Genomic DNA, 20,123 nt, shown 5'->3' with positions numbered 1-20,123 from the left:
TTAGGTCTTTGATCCACTTGGAGTTAGTTTTTGTGCATGGTGTGAGGTATGGGTCCTGTTTCATTTTTTTGCAAATGGATATCCAGTTATGCCAGCACCATTTGTTAAAAAGGCTATCTTTTCCCCAATTAACTGACACTGGTCCTTTGTCAAATATCAGCTGCTCATATGTGGATGGATCTATGTCTGGGTTCTCAATTCTGTTCCATTGGTCTATGTGCCTGTTGTTGTACCAGTACCAAGCTGTTTTGACTACTGTGGCTGTATAATAGGTTCTGAAGTCAGGTAAAGTGAGGCCTCCCACTTTCTTCTTCTTTTTCAGTAGTGCTTTGCTTATCCGGGGCTTCTTTCCCTTCCATATGAAACTGGTGATTTGTTTCTCTATCCCCTTAAAATATGACATTGGAATTTGGATCGGAAGTGCGTTAAATGTATAGATGGCTTTTGGTAGAATAGACATTTTTACTATGTTAAGTCTTCCTATCCATGAGCAAGGTATGTTTTTCCACTTAAGTATGTCCTTTTGAATTTCTTGTAGTAGAGCTTTGTAGTTACATAAATGATATCTTTAATGAAAAATAATTATTCCAAGACAAAATAAATTTAGTGAGAAGAGTGGCGTTTTACATTTTGCAAATCTATTTCATTTCTGGCTAAATAGAAGACAGCTGGATTCTCATATTTGTTTCTGCATTCAATCTGTTATAATATGCTATTTGGCTGAAGTATAAGAAGAAAATTTGGCTTTACAAAGATATATAATTGGAAGGAGGTGGAATAATTTAATAGCCTTTGCAGATAATTGTGAATATTCTTCTTTGGTACCATATCCAAATTTAAAAAGTAGTGGTTTCTAAAAGGTTAGCTGCAATGTGGAATCTGGAACCATATTATGGAATTTTTGTATTCTGTTATATTATAACCCATTGTTCTTGTCTTGTACTTTGAATAAACCTTTAGTCATACATGATGTTCCTCAAAAAAGTGAATAGTTCATCTTATAACTCAATCATACAAGTGCTTTTCTGGGACCACAAAAAGATAAAAGGACTGAAAGCACTCAGAGCGTTTTCTAATCACAATGTACTTAGAAATAAATTAATAGCTAAAAAATCCACAAATGTTTGGAAATTGCGAAATGCATGCTAAATAATCTATGAATGAAAGGAGAAATTATAATGAATATTAGAAAATATTTTTTGCAACATTAATGAAAAACAGTACATTTTAAAACTTGTGCAGGACTGCGATGTTATATTTCAGGATTGGAGTACTGCCAATAACAGACCCACAAATATAAAAATGGCTGAAAGGAGCTGTTAAGGCATAGGCCCAATCCTCTAGTCTGAGAAGCTGGCAATTCATGTTACACACACACACACACACACCACGAATATAACTCAGCCTTGGAAAGACTTTTCTTGAATCAGGTAATCTACTGTTGATGGAAGCATACATCACTACAACCTTTCTGAAGGGCAATTTTATAGTGCTTCGGAAAAGCCTTAAAAATACGCAATTCCTCTGACCCAATAATTTCATTCCAAGAGAAATAATTAGAGATATTTGCCAAGTTTTAATAACAAGTGTTTATCACAGCTATTTATAGTAGGGAGAAGTTGGAAACAACCTAAATAAATGTCCAACAACAGCAGTATGGTTAAATAAATTGTGGTATATACACATAGTAAGATATTATGCTGCCATTAAAATGTTATAGAAGTATATTTATTAACACAGAAAGATGCATATCAAGCTGTATAAAAACATCTATGCATATGTATGTGTTTGGAGATGTACTGAGAAGTGTTTGGATATTAAAACAGGGTGTTAAATAGTGAGTGGGGAGGAGAGCATTTCAAATTTTTCTTTTTTTAATGAACAAGTACTATACTTTTGTCATATTGAAAACAGTTCTGAATGTTCAAAAATAAAATGGGAAAAAAAACCTGTTTGGAATGCAGCTAAATAAGCACATCTAAGACAGTTAATATCCATAAATTTATAATGTTTAACATTTTAAATTATTAGAAATTTAATAAAATATTACAAATACTGATTCGAAATGCTAGAAAATAAGAGAAGGTGAAATCAGTGAGTATCTCACCCCAAGAAATTTTTGCAGAAGAACAGCAAATTAAACCCAAAGAAGGCAGAAGGGTTTAATAAAGAGTAGATGTTAATGAAGTAAAAAACAAATACACAACACAGAGCAATAACAAAGCAAAAAATAAGTTATTTGAAAAAAAAAAACCCTAAACTAGATGGGGTCTTAAATGCTAGCAAGCAGCCATCTAAGATGCATCAATTGGTCTCAACCCACCTGGATCAAAGGAGAATGAAGAACACCAAGGACACAAGGTAATTATGAGCCCAGGAGACAGAAAGGGCCCCATGAACCAGAGACTACATCATCCTGAGACCAGAAGAACTAGATGGTGTCCGGCTACAACCCATGACTGCCCTGACAGGGAACACAACAAAGAACCCCTGAGGGAGCAGGAGAGCAGTGGGATGCAGACCCGGAATTCTCATAAAAAGACCAGACTTAATTGTCTGACTGAGACTGGAAGGACCCCGGTGGTCATGGCCCCCAGACCTTCTGTTGCCCCAGGACAGGAACCATTCCCGAAGCCAACTCTTCAGACATGGATCGGACTGGACAATGGGTTGGAAAGGGATGCTGGTGAGGAGTGAGCTTCTTGGATCAGGTGGACACTTGAGACTATGTTGGCATCTCCTGCCTGGGGGGGAGATGAGAGGATAGAGGGGGTTAGAAGCTGGTGAAATGGACACAAAAAGACAGAGTGGAGGGAGAGAGCGGGGTGTTTCATTAGAGGGAGGGTAATTGGGAGTATGTAGCAAGGTGTATATAAGTTTCTATGTGAGGGAGTGACTTAATTTGTAAACTTTCACTTAAAGCACAATAAAAATTATATAAAAAAAAACAAAACCTAAACTAGAAAGTTCCCAATGTTTGAAAATGAAAAGATTAGCTTTTATGCTGTAGATCTCAGAATAAATCATTATAAAATACAAAAATACTTAACACTGAATAATAACAAAAATAAACATACAGAGCTTGTAGAGCACAGCAGTTAGTGGGAAATTTCCAGCTGTAAACACATATATTAGAAAAGGTGGCCAAAATTTATGAACTAAGCATTCAGCTCAATAAGTTATATAGAGATCATCGAATTAAATGCAAACAAAGTAGATAAAAGGAAAGAGCAGAAATTAATGAAATGGAAAAGAAACATGATAGAGGGATTACCAAAGCTAAAAGCTGTTTCCTGTGAAACGATGACTCTCTGGCCAGTATGATAAAAGAGAGCAAGAGAGCGAGAGAGAAAGAGAACACACATGTAGCCATTATCAAGAATGAAAAAGAAGATATTATTTCATATTCTTCGGACATTAAAAAGATGATATTGAAACTTTATGCCACAAATTTTAAAATTTATACCAAGTGGACAAATTCCCAGAAAAATAAAACTCACCAAAACTAATAGAAAAGAATTAGAAAACCTGATTAACCAATCCTCTAATGATTAAAGGAACTGAATCAGTTATTTAAAACTTCACGTAGAAAACTCTAGGCCTATGTGGCATTTCTAACATGTTTATTTCAAGGAGAAATAAAATGAATAAAAAGCAGGAACAGTCTCCAACTCATTTTATGAATCTAGCTTAACCTAGATACTAAAACCCATTAAGAACAGCATGAGAAAATTAAAGAACAATCTCACTAATGAACACAGATGCAAATACCCTAAACAAAATATTAGCAAAGCAAATCCAGTAATACATAAAACTTACGGTCAGGACCAAGTTGGGTTTACCAGAAGAATGTAAAACTGTTAACATTTGGAGCTCAATTAATGTAATTCTACATATCATATTAAAAGATTAATGAAAAAAATTATGTGATTATCTCAATACATCATAAAAAATTTAATAAAATTATATGCTTATTTATGATTAAAAAAAACCTATCAGATAAAGAATAACCCAACAACTTCTATTCAATAGTATTCAAGAGGTCCTAGCCAGTGTAAAAAGGATGAGATAAAGAATAAAATGTGTAAGAATTGAAAAGAAAGAAACTATCATTATTTACAAATGGTATGATTGCATATATAGAATATCCAAAATAATCTAAGGTAAAATTAGAATTATTCAGAGTTTAGCAAAATCATCACAAATCAAATAAAAAATTTTAAAGAATGTTTCTTTTAAGAACCTAGAAATAAATCTAATAAAAAGATGTACAGGACCTCTACGGAGAAAAGTATGCTATTTATTAAGAAAAATTAAACATCTAAAATAAATGGAGAGAAAATTATTCTGTTCACAGACTGGGAGACTCAATATTGTAAACAATCTTGTCCAAATTGAAGCATAGGTTCAACTGAATTTCCATCAATCTACAAACAAGTTTTGTGGAAAATGTCAAACAGAATCTAAAACACATACGGAATTTGCAAAGGTCAAGAAGACATGAGATATTTTGAGAGAATAACAAGGTGGAAGGATTTGTTGTAGTTGATTTCAAGATGTAGTACTATAAAGCTTAGTAATTAAGACTGCATGCTACTGACACTAAAAAAAAAAAAAACTAGGACAGACAAATAGAACATAATAGAGAGCCTAGAAACAGATCCATACATACATGGGTGCTTGCTTTATGAGAAACTTGCCACTGCAGAGTATTGTGCAAAGATAGTCTCTTCCAATAAATGTGTGCTAAAAAAAAAAAAAAATTTTTTTTTTCTTTTTTATGTGTACCAGGCTACATGTACCTGGATGTTCAGAGCAGCATTGTTCAGAATAGCCCCAAAATGTTAAGGCCCAAGTGTCCATCAACAGCAGAATGGATAAAACACAGTAGAAGAGTGTAGAATGGATAAATACACATTGTACATATTGCATATTGTGGTATTATACCTTCCTAGCTGTAATCTAGAAATCTATAGCTACACAAAGCAATATGGTTGAATCCTAAAGATATAACATTAAGTGAAAGAAGTAGACACAACAAGATACAAGTTGTATTTCTTTTATATACAGTTCAAAACCAGAAAATGCTATTTTGCTGTAATAAATAAAGCTAGCATTTATCGAGTGTTTACTATGTGACAGGCATTTAAGTGCTTTACATGCACTAATTCATTCAATGGGTATAAGAATCCTGTGAGGTAGGTATTATTAGCATCTCTATTTTACTTATAAGGAAACAGAAACAGCAGGGTTAACTAGCTTGCTCAAGAGATCACATGGCTAGTAAGTGCTAGAGCCAGGATTCAAATTCAGGCTGTCTGACCTCAGAGTCCATGCAAAAGAAAAAAAGCTCCCCGCAAAATGCTCAGGTTACAAGGAGGGAAATGTCCTAACTTCTGCTCAAGGCTTTGAGCTGCTTAATGGAAGATAAGCGATTACAGTTAAGAAGGTAAAACCATATTATAAGGGATGGCTGTGTACAACGAATCCATTTTCATGCCTGTTGTGGGGGCCCCGTGCTCTAGAACTACCTAGGGGGATCTTTAAATGCAGAGCCTCCATACCCATCATCCCAGATGATACATGTTAATACTGTATTGTTGATATGATTTAAATGAATTCTTTAAACTTATTAAGTTTGTTGATAAATGCTTTAACCCTTGCAGGTATAAGTCAGTCTCTATTGGTGTTTTTTTTTTTAAAAACTTTAATTCTGTTATTTCTTCTAATGCAAGATTTTGCTTGTGATACTATTTTAATGTCTTCACAAATATCCCATAACCACTACCACCTTTTTCCAGTATGTTTGCCCTTTATGCCCTTGTCAGGGATGTCCTCTCTCATCTTTTCCACCTGTCTGACTTGTACACTGACGTTCATGCTCTTCATCAACTTCCTACAACCTTGCCTACCTGTCCAGGTCCCACTCTTTCCTCCACTGAACTCTTGGGGCCCTAAGAATCTGTGCTTCCCTGTGGTCATTTAGACCTACACTACCAGTTATTATTTATTTCATAGGTAGTCACATGTCTGGTCTGTACAGATTTGACTATAAACAACTCGAGGGCATAAACATCTTTTATCTCCAGCATGATATCTCACACATTGTTGAATATTTACAGATATTTGTCAGTGGCGAATTCATTTCTGAAATAGAGAAGTCATGCACACACTGCGTTTTTCACCCTTCCCCCATCTAAAGGACTCCATATTCGGTGGGCCAGGGGGGTTTTGTTTCATTCAGTATGCATTTATTGAACATCTACTGTGTGTAGAGGATAGAAAGACCAGTTACATGGAGACCTCATCTTCTAAGAGTCTACATTCCAGACAAGGAAGAAAGATAAAAAACACAATAAACGAAAGCACAGCACACACTAGTTTCAATGGAAGGAAAGGCGACATTCAAGGGACTCAGAACAGCAAGCCTTCACAGAGTAGGCAGCGTCTGAAATGGGTCCTGAGGCAGCGAGAGGGAGCAGAGGAGAGAATGAGAGTGCGACTGGAGTCGGGGGTGGGGTGGGGGTGGGGACTATGTGGTAGTTAAGAGGAGAGCAGCACTTCAAGGCATTTCTGACAAGCAAACAACAATAAGGCCTGGGGCACTAGGAAATAAATCCGACATGTTAGGTGGGTTTCGAGTAGGTTGAGGAATATATGAGGTGCTACAATTCGAGCTAAGCTCTCCCCTCTCACCTATATTGTAAATAGGATACAATCAAATTCCTTCAGTATGAACTTGGACAAGGACCAGAGAAGGTACTTACACAGGATTGTTAACTATGAGGCTCGAGTATATAGAAATCATCATCTTTTCAATGGGGAAGGGGGTGTTCACTGTAATGGGAACTGCTTAATAAAGCATTTATGAGATAATGTCAAAGACATTAAAAAGACCAGTTGTATCTCTTTATGTGTGAACTGTCTATTCCTGTCCTTACCCATTTATACATGAAGCTTAATATCTTCCCTTTTATTGGACTGAGCTTTTTCATGTGTTCAATAGATTGTAACCCTTTGCATGTCAATATTGAAGCGAATTAATTTCTAGTTTTTCAATTTTAGTAAAATCTATTGATGTTTTTCTTTGTGAATCCTAGTCCTCTGAAGCTTTAAAAGCTCTCCAGAGATCTATTAAATCTATTTTCTGCTGCTTTCTTATGATTTGATTTGTTTATATGAACTCTATTCTGTCTGTAGTTTTCTTGTTTTTTGGGGAGGGGGGATTTAAATTGACTTCTGAATTGCTAACTAGTTTTCTCAACATGATTTAAAAATCCTATTTTGATTCCGTATTATATTTACTGAACTTTACCATATGGACTGTGGAAAGGATTCCTATTGAAGAGGACTGCCTGATGCTGCCTGGCTGGCAAGCTGTGTTTCCTATCCTGTATCCCTCTAAGTGAACCTATCTGATGCCAAGTGTGGCCTATGGTAGTTTTGTGAGTCTGAATGTTTGGTAGTGCCTAAAAAGGAAGACCCCTTGGTGGGTACTGCAGATTAGGTAACATCTGAAGGGGATTTCTCATAGCTCACTGAGGGAATGCATGTACCAAGAAGGCCTTCAACTGAAGAGGGTAGACACAGAAAGCAGGGCATAAAGGGAAGGGAAAGGTCATTGAGAGGTAAAGAAGAGCACACATCATACAAATTCTTCTACCTCCCAATTTTGTCTGCAGGGCACAGATTCAAAGTGGCACACATGCCACAGGTGGCTTCCCTTAGGTCAGGCCCCCCACTAACATTTGCAGGGCCTGGGGCAAGTACACAAATGAAAGTCCTTAGTACCATATGTCTAATTATTTAAAAGTTATAACTTGAACTTACAAATTGTTAAATATGTTCTAATTTTCTCCCTTAACAAATATATCTTCAAAAGGACATGGAAGGCTAGGTTCTATTAAGAGTTCTTGGGGTCTTCAGAGTCCCTCACCAGAACTTGGCATCCTGGATATCTGGTCTTTTTTTTTTTTTCCCACCCTCCTGCTCTGTCTGGTACCTCAAGGGGCATTGGGTGCAGGTATGTGGGCACCCAGCCTGAAGGTCCAGGCTCTGTCCAAATCTCTAATCTTACAACCTTCCCAGGCCATGGTTGATATCCGAAGGTATGAGGTGCAAGCCCAACCACGTATTTTACAACGATTTAAACAGGCTACTGACTCTCCATCTTAGAATGGTATCTTCTACCATCCATCCTCTGCTCATTTCTGGTATTCAATTCTGTGTCAGTTAAGGTTCTCAGTTACAGGCAACAGAAATGAACTCTAGCCGATTTAAGCAGAAAGGGAGTTTATAAATAGGACACTGGATTGCTCACAGAATAGCAGGGAGGCCTGTAAAACCTCCTTAAATGGTGCTGTGCCGTCAGAAACAAAACCCTAAATAGATATGATGAGGGCATCACTGCTGCTGCCAAACATCATTTGCTGCAGCTTGGACCACTGTCTCTGCTAACGTTGGACGTTGGACACCTCTCAAGTGCTACTACCACAGCTATCTCAGTCATCTTCCCTACTGCCACCTGTGGAAGTTCCACATGGTCTTTGTTTTTTCAGTCACTACTTATTACATTGTGGGATGGATCTGCTGACTCACGAAACCTATGTCACATACCCACATCCTAGCAGCCAAGGAGAGCAAATATCTGGCACTTTTAGCTTTTATAGTAGAAGCTGGGCTTTGTCCTATATTCACATTTTTAAGATGGGAGATGCTCCAATACCGGAAGAAGGTTCAGATATTGGACAGCCAAAAACAATGAGAAATGTCCCATACACGTGGGTTCTAGACTCAAGTCTAACTTTAACTAGCTAGGGGACCCTGATCATGCCATTTAGCCCTTCTGGATTGACAATGTATCCTCAATAAAGTGCAGGGATTGGGTTTAGTAACCTCTAAGGTCTCTTTTGATTCAGAATCACACAGAATTCTGATTATCTGGGGGAAAAAACCTGTCTTGAAAGGGTTTGTTACTTTTAAAATTGAAATGTAGTCTAAGATAATTGTTTATCAAATTTTAGAAACTGAGGATTGTTCTAACACCCATTTAGATATCAAAGGTTGATTTGTCATCATTTCCCAGGCCCTATATTTACCATCCTTTTCTTTTTTCCAGATGTTTCTCAAGTCCAATTGCTTAAGGGTCCATGATCTCTTGACCCCTTACCAATGTTGTGGGACAATGGTGCCTCCTAGTGGATGAGGAAACTCCAGCTACAAGGGAGAGCCAATGATCCTAAGATAGCGGCAGCAGGCCACAGGTTTAGTTGTTTATGCTAACATGTTCCTCTGTATGGTTTTCTGAGATTTCCAGAAAAGAAAGGCAGGTAGGAGCAACAACCCCTGTTCTGTTCTACTTTGTAGGAACTTTACTGTTAGCCCTTGATGCTCTCATTAATCTTTACAGCTAAACGCTCACCTCCCCACCCTCCAACATGCTCACATTTTCTTTCTCTTTCAGTTTTTTTAAATTTTTTTTTCAGTTAGGTCTCCAAAGGAACAAAAAATGAGAGGGAGAGGCCTCCAGATAGAAATCACAATGAATCACACTACACAATTTTAGAACTGGAAGTTTAATTAAAAAGCCTTGCTCTAGGTAACTATTTAGTAGTGGATGGGACTCGAACCTCAGACTCTTGTTTTTCACCCCAATGTACAATCCCATACTTCTGCTCACCTTTCTTTTTTTTTTTTTTTAATTACTACAAATCCTCATAAGTGAAGGGAATCCCACCTGTGCTTTCTTTCCCAACTGGTCAGGAGGCAGACAGCGTTTCATGGTACTAGGGTAGGAATTTAAGTTTCCAAGCTACCATTGTTTATTGTTTCTATTCTCAAAATAAGGTTGTGGGGTTTATAATTAACTTTACCCAAAGAATTTGGTCTTTGTTTCCCAACGATAAAAAAAACCCCGGAATTTTCTCAGTGATGGAAATGTCTTTGAGGAGGTCTCCGGACCACACCAGAAGGTTTATGATAATGAGATAACTCAGGTAGGGGTTGGCCAGGCCTGAAAGGCTACCTTATGACATCAGCTGACCGCAGGGGAGATGGGCTGATTCAATCATGACTATGTAATGAGGGCCAAATAAAGGCTCTGGACAGGAAATTCCACGACCTTGCTGGTTCCTGGAAGACATGCACCCTCTTTGGGATACAGAAGCTTCCTGTTGGTAGACCTCCCAGACCTGCCTCGTGCGTTTCTCCTTTGTGCTGATTCTGATTTGAATCCTCGATAATAGAGCTGTAATTGTAAGTAGACTGCTTTCTGGGAATTCTATGAGTTGTTTTATTGAATTATCAAACCCGAGAGAGTAGTAGGAGCCGGCAGGTCAGAAGTGAGGGGAGCTAGGGACCCCAGAGCTTACAGCTGGTATCCTGAGCGGGTAGAGGGATCCTCTGATCCAGCGTGTCAGAAATTAGGGTGTCTCCCAAGCTTGCGGCTGGTGTCTGAGGTCTTGGGCAGATTTGGTAGTCTGAAGAACTAAGCCCTCTAACTTCTGGGGTTTGACCATATGTTAGGGTCAGAGGAGGGAGTGCTGCATGTGTCGCTGGGGAACAGAACTGATAATGACTTAATTTGAGATTAACTGCAATTGATCTTTACAGTTTGAAGTGGCAGAAAACTGCGGAATTTGATATTTTTCCCAGCAATTTGGTGTCAGAACAGTGGAATTTTGATTTTTTTTTCCTTATAGAGGTCAGCAGAGTTCAACTACGACACTGGTTACTAAGTGGTCTCAGTTATGCTTGCACAGGGCAAAGTATTCCAAAGATCCAGGTCCTTGAACTTCTCTCTTTCCTACCATCCCCTCGCCCCAATCTTTTCACTGTATTAATTTAAAAAAATTATTGCTGTGCACATACTTTACATCCAATTCTTTATTTAATGGTTTAAACACATTTTGTTTTTTAAAAGTTTCTTAGACCTATGATCTAGTCCCACTTTTGCAGGTGGGGGCAGGGATAGAACCTCAGCCATTCAAAACCAAATCACTCATGATCCTTGCATCAGTTACTTTCTGGTCTGTCAAAATTCTCTTAATTTGTGTGGGTGAATAGCTGATTCTTTCCAAGTCTCTGTAGCAATTCTTTTCACCTCTTCTCTTTAGGAATACAGTTCTCTCTCTTGCTCCTCAAAACCTTCTCTGCATTCAGAGGCAAGTTCATCAATGCAGCTCCTGACACCACTAATGGTAAAGCTCCTGGCCCACAGCAGAGGGCGCGCATACCTTCAAATGATGTAGTTACAAAAACTGCACCATGTTCCTTTTAGATTCCTGTGGATTATCTGTCAAGGATTCAGGGTCACTCTTTGAGAGTTCTACTTCTGGCACGTCCTCTGTTTATCTGCCTTGCAGAACAGTTAAAGAGCTATAAATAATCATGCCAACCTCTGATATGGTCTTGAGATGAGGAAGGTGGGGTAATTTGGAAAACGATCTCAACTAGAACAAACACATTTGTGTGTAAAAATAATTATATATACAGTTGCTTTTTGGTTTTCTGTTTTCATTTTACTGTCTTTTGCACTCTGAAATCAAACTAGCTGGTATAATTGCTATTTCTAGACAAGTTCCTAGTTGAAACTTGTTAATGAACATGAGATCGTTAATGCCGGTGCTTATGTATATACATAAACAAAAAGAGGCATAAATATAGATATCTGCCCAAGATTGAATTATTCCAACTTAGCAAGAAAAATGGAGCCATTATTGTGTCCTCACAAGAAGACCTCATGAAGCACACTAATCATTTCCAAGTTTCAAACACTACAAAGAAAAAATGGGAGTCATTTATAACATTTGTGGAGCCCTGGTGGCATAGTGGTTAAGTGCTATGGCTTCTAACCAAAAGGTCAGCAGTTCAAACCCACCAGCTGCTCCTTGGAAACCCTATGGGGCAGTTCTACTCTGACCTGTAAGGTCGCTATGAGTCAGAATTGACTCCAGGGCCATGGGTTTTATAACATTTATCTGTTGGTGTTATAGCCTCTTGTTCTACTCCTTCCATCTTTTTGATCACTTTAAAGTCCTTTTCAGATTTTTTATTTCCATTTATAAGCAAATTTTCTATTTGTCAAATATGTTTCAGGATGTTAGTTTCTCCTTGTGTGCTTTGCTTTGAAATTTTAATTCGAACCCTAACATTAAGTGGGGATTACTTATTTTTTGCTTTTCTTTTGTTCCCCTGAGCTACCCCTTCATGTCTGATGGCCATAGCTTTTCTCAGCCACTCTTCCAGCCTGAGGATCTCTGTGCCTGACTTCAGTTCCCTTCCCAGTAGGGGCTTACAGTCCTATCACAATGCAGAAGTTGAACTCCAAATCACATCTTGCCTGGAATTCTTTACTGACTTTAGTTTCAACTCTCTATTTCATCTTCCATACCCGAGTTTAGCGGTCTCTCTCTAATACACAAATCTGATTACATTATTGTGTACATAAAATTATTTCAATGTGCTCTACCACCTATAGAATAAAATTTAAAGTCTGATCAAATGTCACCTCAGAAAGGGCTTCTGTGAACATTCTATCAAAGTAGCATCCTCATTACTCTGTCAGAGCTAGGAAAACAGTACAGGCCTCTTCATTTGTCCTCTCAAGTTCTTTCACACACTATCTCCCTCGCTAAGAAAATGAGATACTAGACCATTTTAAATAGGGAGCAAATGAGTCAGAATGGGAGAACTGCATAGCGTGAACACTGGACATTGGTTTGAGGAATAAAGGAGTTTAGTGAAGAATGGAATGAAGAAGTACCAAAACCCTTCATTAACCCACGACATTTTTCTTGATACACTCTTTTTACCTTCTGTGACAATTTGATGTTATGATTTTCATACTTCAGCTATTCCTTCTCAAACTCATTTGCTGGCTATCTGTCCTGTTGTACAATCTTTAAATGTAGGAGAACCTCAGGTCTCTTGTTCCAAGCCCTATTTTCTTCTTCCTCTATATACTCTTCTAAACCACTGTCTCCCTATATCTCTGATCTCCTAATCCACACATTCAATTTCTCATTTAGTTATTTTATTCAGATGTCTAAAAGACTTCAAATTCAACATGTCCAAAACGTATATCATCTACTCGCAGGGTTGCCCAGCTTAGTCAATGGCACTATCATGTATCAGTTCCTCAAGCCAGAAACCAGTAAGTCAACCTTGACTACTCTTCTTTTTCTTACTTTCTTTATCCAATCATCAAACCCTGCACATTCTAATTCCTGAATATCCACAGATGCTATTCACCTCCTTTGATCTCTACTGACACTGACCTAACCATTAATGTCCCTACTGAACTATTACAATGATTACTATTACTTTTAATTCTCCCCATATCTAGATTTGTTCCCTCCAACTCTATACATACACTACAGCCACAAAACTTTATTTTTTTATTCATATATTTTTTAACATTTTTATTGTGCTTTAGGTGAAAGTTTACAGAGAAAAAACAGTTTCTCCTTAAACAGTTAATATCCGAATTGTTTTGTGACATTGAGTGTGTCGGCACTCTCCCCTTCTTCACCCTGGGTTCCCTGTTTCCATTCGTCCAGTTTTCCTGTCCCTTTCTGCCTTCTCATCTTTGCTTTCGGGCTGGTGTGCCCATTAGTCTCGTATACATGATTGAACTACAAAGCACGTTCCTCACGCGTGTTATTGTTTGACCTATAGACCTGTATAATCTTTGGCTGAAGGGTGAACCTCAGGAGTAGCTTCAGCACTGAGGTAAAAGAGGTTTCTCCATTCTCTGTCAGACCAGCAAGCCTGGTCTTTTTTTTTTTAAAAGCTACAAAACCTTTAAAAACAATAGCCCGATCACATAATTGTCCTGCTTAAATTCTGATGATATCCACACCTTTAAGAAAAAATAGAAAATCCTTGCCATGTCTTAAAAGGCCCATGAAGATCTGGCTTCTATTTCCTGTGATCCTCTTGAGCCTTAACTAGTGTGCATGAGAAACATCAAGAATATTTTTAAGACAAGCAGAAATTTCTAGAGTCTGGCAAAAAGACAGAACAGGTGTATTTTTCCATCTCCTATTAAGATTCAAAGACGCTGCCTACTAACTCAAGTCAACAACCAGCAGAGGGACAAATGACTTTATCTCTATTCCTGAGTATTACAAATTTGCTTGGACTCAGTGACTTACGATAAAAGGAAATCTTCTCTAGTTAACAGCATTCCAGCTAAACCCAGATACTGATACAAAAAAACAAAAAACAAAAAACAAGGAAATCTTCTCTAGTTAACAGCATTCCAGCCAAACCCAGATACTAATAGAGGTCATAAAAATAAATTAGAATTTATCTACTATTCTCTGTGGTTAGAGCACAGTTTTAAAATGAAATGAGGTATTTACTATGTTTGAGAGATTAATTCAGTTCTTTAGATCACAATTTAAAACTAAAACCTACAACTCTCATACAATGTTTGTGGAAATGCAAATCGGCACAACCTTTGTGGAGGGGAATTTGACATTATCTAGGAAAATTGCACGTGCACTTATGTTTTAATCCAGCAATCCTACTTTTAGGACCTGATCCCAAATATACAATAGCAATTGCATGAAATGATGTATGTACAAGGTTCTTCATGTAGTAGAAAAGACTGGAAACAATCCTAATATCCATCACTAATGGATTGGTATAATAACCTATTCTATATCCATAATGAAGTACTAAACGGGTATAAACAGGAATGAAGAAGATGTCAAAATACTGCTATGGAGTGATCTCCAGTGTTTTCATATTGTCGAATTAAAAAAGTTTAGAAAAGAGTGCAAAAGAAAGTGTTAAAGTGGGAATGGAACAAAAACATATACATATCTTTTCAAAAGAAATAATGGAAAAGTAGAACAAAAATGGATTTTTTAAACTGGTTTCCTATAGGGGGAAAAAGTGAATGGGACAGGGATGCAAGCCAGACCTCTCTGAATATACCTTACTCATATGTTTGACTTCACAATCATATAAATGTATTTTATAATCTAAGAACAAAATAAAATTAAGGAGAAAAAAGTAATCCATAAAATTAAAAAAACTGATGGGAAAATCTAGGTAAGATTGGTGAATTGTATCAATGTCAATATCCTGGTTGTGGTATTATCCTATAATTTTGCAAAATATTAACTTTGGGGCAAATTGGGCAAAGTCTACAAGGATATCTCTGCTATTGTTTCTTAAAGCTTCATGTGAAGCTACATTATCTCAAAAATTTCAATAGAAACTGAAACCAACAAACATAACTCTATATCAAGGTTGTGATATAACCACAAACCAAATTATTTAACTGGTTTCAAAACACAGTATTTGTCTGTGCCTCATAGGATATATCATTAAGGATAAAAAGGAAGTGCAAAGAAATCTTTATCTGTATTCAGTAGTCTTTAGTAACATTATTAGAAGTATGATATTTACACTAATGAAGCAAAAAAGTAGGTTAATGTTACAAGGAACCCTGATTTTCAGAGAAAAGAAAAGATGTACAAATATAAAATTTAAAAAGTTGAGTAAAAATCCTGTAATTTCTCTTGCATTAAAAAAATTATATTATGGAAAATTTCAAGTCTGCAAAAATACAAAGTATAGAGTAATGAACCCTCACGTATCCATCACCCAGCTGCAGCAAGTAATTTGGCCAATCTTGTTTTACCTATACTCCAACCTTAATACTCATTGTCCACCCTCCACCTGATTTTGAGGCAAATCCCATACATCAATATCGCCTTATGTACATAAATATTTCAGCACATACCTCCAAAATGGAAGGACTCTTTCTGTAAAATAACTCTAATACCAAAATTATAAATTACAACTATTTCCTTAATGTCTAACAAATGTCTCATAAATAAGATCCTGTAATTGTTCCTTTAAACTGGAAATAATGCTATAAACTCATGATTTTTGTTTGCTTAGTTTCAGTTCAAAAATTATTTTTTTTATTAACTTTTATTGAGCTTCAAGTGAACATTTACAAATCAAGTCAGACTGTCACATATAAGTTTATATACATCTTACTCCGTACACCTACTTGCTCTCCCCCTAATGAGTCAGCCCTTCTAGTCTCTCCTTTCGTGACATTTTTGCCAGCTTCCAACTCTCTATATCCTCCCATCCCCCCTCCAGACAGGAGATGCCAACACAGTCTCAAGTGTCCACCTGATATAATTAGCTCACTCTTCATCAGCATCTCTCTCCTACCCACTGTCCAGTCCCTTTCATGTCTGATGAGTTGTCTTCAGGAATGGTTCCTGTCCTGGGCCAACAGGAGGTTTGGGGACCATGACCGCCGGGATTCCTCTAGTCTCAGTCAGAACATTAAGTATGGTCTTTTTATGAGAATTTGGGGTCTGCATCCCACTGATCTCCTGCTTCCTCAGGGGTTCTCTGTTGTGCTCCCTGTCAGGGCAGTCATCGGTTGTGGCCAGGCACCAACTAGTTCTTCTGGTCTCAGGATGGTGTAGGTCTCTGGTTCATGTGGCCCTTTCTGTCTCTTGGGCTCTTAGTTGTCGTGTGACCTTGGTGTTCTTCATTCTCCTTTGCTCCAGGTGGGTTGAGACCAGTTGATGCATCTTAAGATGGCCGCTTGTTAGCATTTAAGACCCCAGACACCACATTTCAAAGTGGGATGCAGAATGTTTTCATAATAGAATTATCAAAAATTATTTTTAGCATCATTTTAGATTTGTATAAAAGTCACAAAGATAGTACAGAGAGTTCCCATATAGCTTTCATCCAATTTTCCCTAATGTTAACATCTTAATTATAGTACATTTCCAAAACTAAGAGTAATATTGGTATATTACTATTAAAACGTAGACTTCATTCATATTTTACCAGCTTGTCCACTAATGCCTCTTTTCTAGTCTATGATTTCATCCAGGGCACCACATTGCATTGAGTCATCTTGTCTCCTCTGGTCTATGAGTTTCTTAGTCTTTTCTTGTTTTTCATGACCTTGACAGTTTTGAAGAGTTGTTGTTGTTGGGTGCTGTGGAGTTGATTCTGACTCATGGTGACCCCATGTGTTACAGAGTAGGACTGCTCCACAGGATTTTCTTGTCTATCATCTTTACAGAAACAGATTGCCAGGCCTTTTCTTCCACAGTACTGTAGGGTGAATTCAATCCACCAATCTTTAGGTTGGCTGAAACAAAAAACTCATTGCTGTCGAGTTGATACCAACTCCTAGTGACCCTACAGGACAGAGTAGAACTGTCCCATAGGGTTTCCAAGGCTGTAATCTTTATGGGAGAACCCTGGTGGCGTAGTGGTTAAGAGCTATGGCTGCTAACCAAAAGTCGGTAGTTTGCGCTCCTTGGAAGCCCTATGGGGCAGTTCTACTCTGTCCTATAGGGTCGTTATTGGTCAGAAACGTCTCCACGGCAATGGGTTTGGTTTGGTTTTGAATCTTTACGGGAGCAGACTGCCACATATCTTTCTTCCAAGGAGTAGCTGGTGGATTTGAACTACCGACTTTTTGGAAAGCAGCCAAATGTTTTAACCACTGTGCCAAGTGCAAACTGTTTGTGCCACCTAGGAACATTTTTGGAGAGTACAATCAGCATTTTGAGAATGCCCCTCAATCTGGGTTTATGTGATGCTTTTCTCAACTAGATTGGGGTTATGTTTTGGGAGGGGGAGAATACCATAGAGGTAAAGTGCCCCTCTCATCACATCATATCAGGGGGCTCATGATACCAACATGACTTATCACTGGTGATGTTAACTTGATCACTTGGTCAAAAGTCTCTGCTAGGTCTCTTCACTGTAAAGTGAATATTTTTCCTTTTCCATGCTTTGTTCTTCGAAAGCAAGTCACTAAGTCCAGCTCATATTCTTCCATTTATTTATTAATCATTTCTTTATCTCAGTATGGATCCATACATATCATTTATTTCATACGTTTAGTTATAATCCAATGCTGTGTTGTTTATTCTGTTGCTCATATTGGTCCACCTTTGGTCACTGGTAGCGCTTTCAGATTGGTTCCTGTGTCCATTTAACATGCCCCCATCCTTCTGTTTTTTGAGTATTTTCTTACTACTAGGCACTGTTAAGATGCTCCAGGCTCATCTTGTATTTTCTCAGCACCAGGCCTAGAATAATTCCTCCAAGGCGTCCTAGCTCTTTACTGGAAAATAATATTTAGAAATAAAGATGCCGGCATGGGTATGATTGTTACTACTGGGGTGTCACTGCTTCTAGGGCCCTCTCTGCAGACCAAAGCCATTGCAGTAGAGTCGATTCCAACTCATAGTGACCCTATAGGGCAGAGTAGAAATGCCCCATAGGTTTTCCAAGGAGTGGCTAGTGGATTCAAACTGCCAGCCTTTTGGTTAGCAGCTGCAGCTCTTAACCACTGCGCCTATGGGGGTATATAGTAACCCACATATGCACATAAATCTATAATTTTTCTGTATTTATCTATGTCTGTGTGTCTGTATATATATACATATATATACTTGTTGTTAGGTGCTGTCAAGTCGGTTCTGACTCATAGCGACCTTATTGGACAGAGTAGAACCACCCCATAGGTAGGGTTTCCAAGGAGTGACTGGTGAATTTGAACTGCTGAACTTCAGGTTAGCAGCTGAGCTCTTAACCACTATGCCACAAGGGCTCCTAAATATGAAGTCATACTGATGTCTCCAACTCCAGTCCAGTACCACAGGGTTTATTCGGGCCTTCCCTCTTGCTTATTTGTAATTTCTTTCTCTGACAGAATTTTAAACTTCTCCATATTTAAAAAATCAATAAACAAAGAAATCCAATACCATAAACAAAATTAAAGGGGAAAATTTGGGTAAATTATTTGCAAATACATGAAAAAGAAACTTAAAAAATCTAAGGTAGGATTAAAAACACACACTTAAGATACATCACAAACTATAGAAAACAAATAATATCCTTAGTAAATAAATTCTTTAAAAATGGCAAACTAAAGAAATGAGCAGATGAGAAAGCAATGGGTAAGCATACTTTAAAAATATTTGGCCACACTAATAACAAAATAAATCCAAATTAAACCAAGATAACATTTTGACCTATCAAAATGTAAACATGGATACATTATCCATCATTAGTTTGAATACAGATTGGTACAATCTTTATGGAGAATAATATTTGACACTATGTAAAAGGAGTTTTATTTGTATTTCTAGATTTCTGCTTCTGATAATGGTAGACTAGATGATGTCTTCCACTGAAGACAACTAAAAAACAGTTGGAAAAAACGTCATGAAAGCATCAAAATACTAACCAAACTGTCGAGAGTTACTAGGCTAAGATCTAGGAGAGAATGGGAACTCAGAGGTAAGGCCAAGAATCAGAGTCTTTTTTGCCCAAGGAACATTTGCTAATTACAGAAGATATCTCTAAGGGGAAAGAAGCCAGCATTCAGGGAAACTGATAACAATGGCCTGATACTGTACAGAACTAGAGGTGAACTGGAAGTAATGACCCCCTTCACAAACCTGGTACCTGGCTTTATATGTGGGTGGCCCTGAATATCTAAGCCTTGAGCCTTGAATAAACAAAACAAAATGAAAAAACAACCAAACCTCTTGCCATTGAGTTGATTCTGACTCATGGTGCCTCCAGGTGTTACAGAGTAGAACTGTGCTATGTAGGGTTTTCTTGGCTATGATCATTACGGAAGCAAACTGCCAGGCCTTCCTTCCCCAGTGCTGCTGGGTGAGTCTGAACTATAAACCTTCAGGTTAGTAGTCAAGCACAAACTATTTGAGATTGCCAAATTACTAGTGCTTGAAGGTGGCTAGTAGAAGCAAATAAAAATTCTCCCTGGAAGAAGACAGCATCATCCTTGGCCAAAAACTTTTCTTCAAGTAATTTTCCAAATAATTTCCAGCACACAGTCAAAATGAATCAAGTACATGAAAGGATAAGAGATGGTGACCAAGAACCTGCAAAAATGACAGACAATAAACACAAACCCACAGGGAGTTCATACACTGACACTATCCAACACAGATTATTAAATAATGAAACTGTATCTTAGAAGATAAAAGCTGAGCTTAAATTTTTTTTGCAAGAAAATGAAAACTAAGAAGTGATAGCCAAGTCGTGATGGTAGTGCAACATGGTGAAAATAATTA

General features: G+C 37.7%; 1 protein-coding gene across 8 annotated transcripts in view; it reads right to left on the bottom strand.

Moving 5' to 3' along the window:
- CASK (calcium/calmodulin dependent serine protein kinase) overlaps nt 1-20,123 on the bottom strand; it is a 454,527-nt gene that overhangs the window by 204,555 nt on the left and 229,849 nt on the right. The window lies entirely within an intron of this gene.

Source organism: Elephas maximus, chromosome X, assembly GCF_024166365.1.
Source record: "Elephas maximus indicus isolate mEleMax1 chromosome X, mEleMax1 primary haplotype, whole genome shotgun sequence".
In the NCBI taxonomy this organism is placed as follows: domain Eukaryota; kingdom Metazoa; phylum Chordata; class Mammalia; order Proboscidea; family Elephantidae; genus Elephas; species Elephas maximus.
This window is presented reverse-complemented; position numbering and strand designations above follow the sequence as displayed.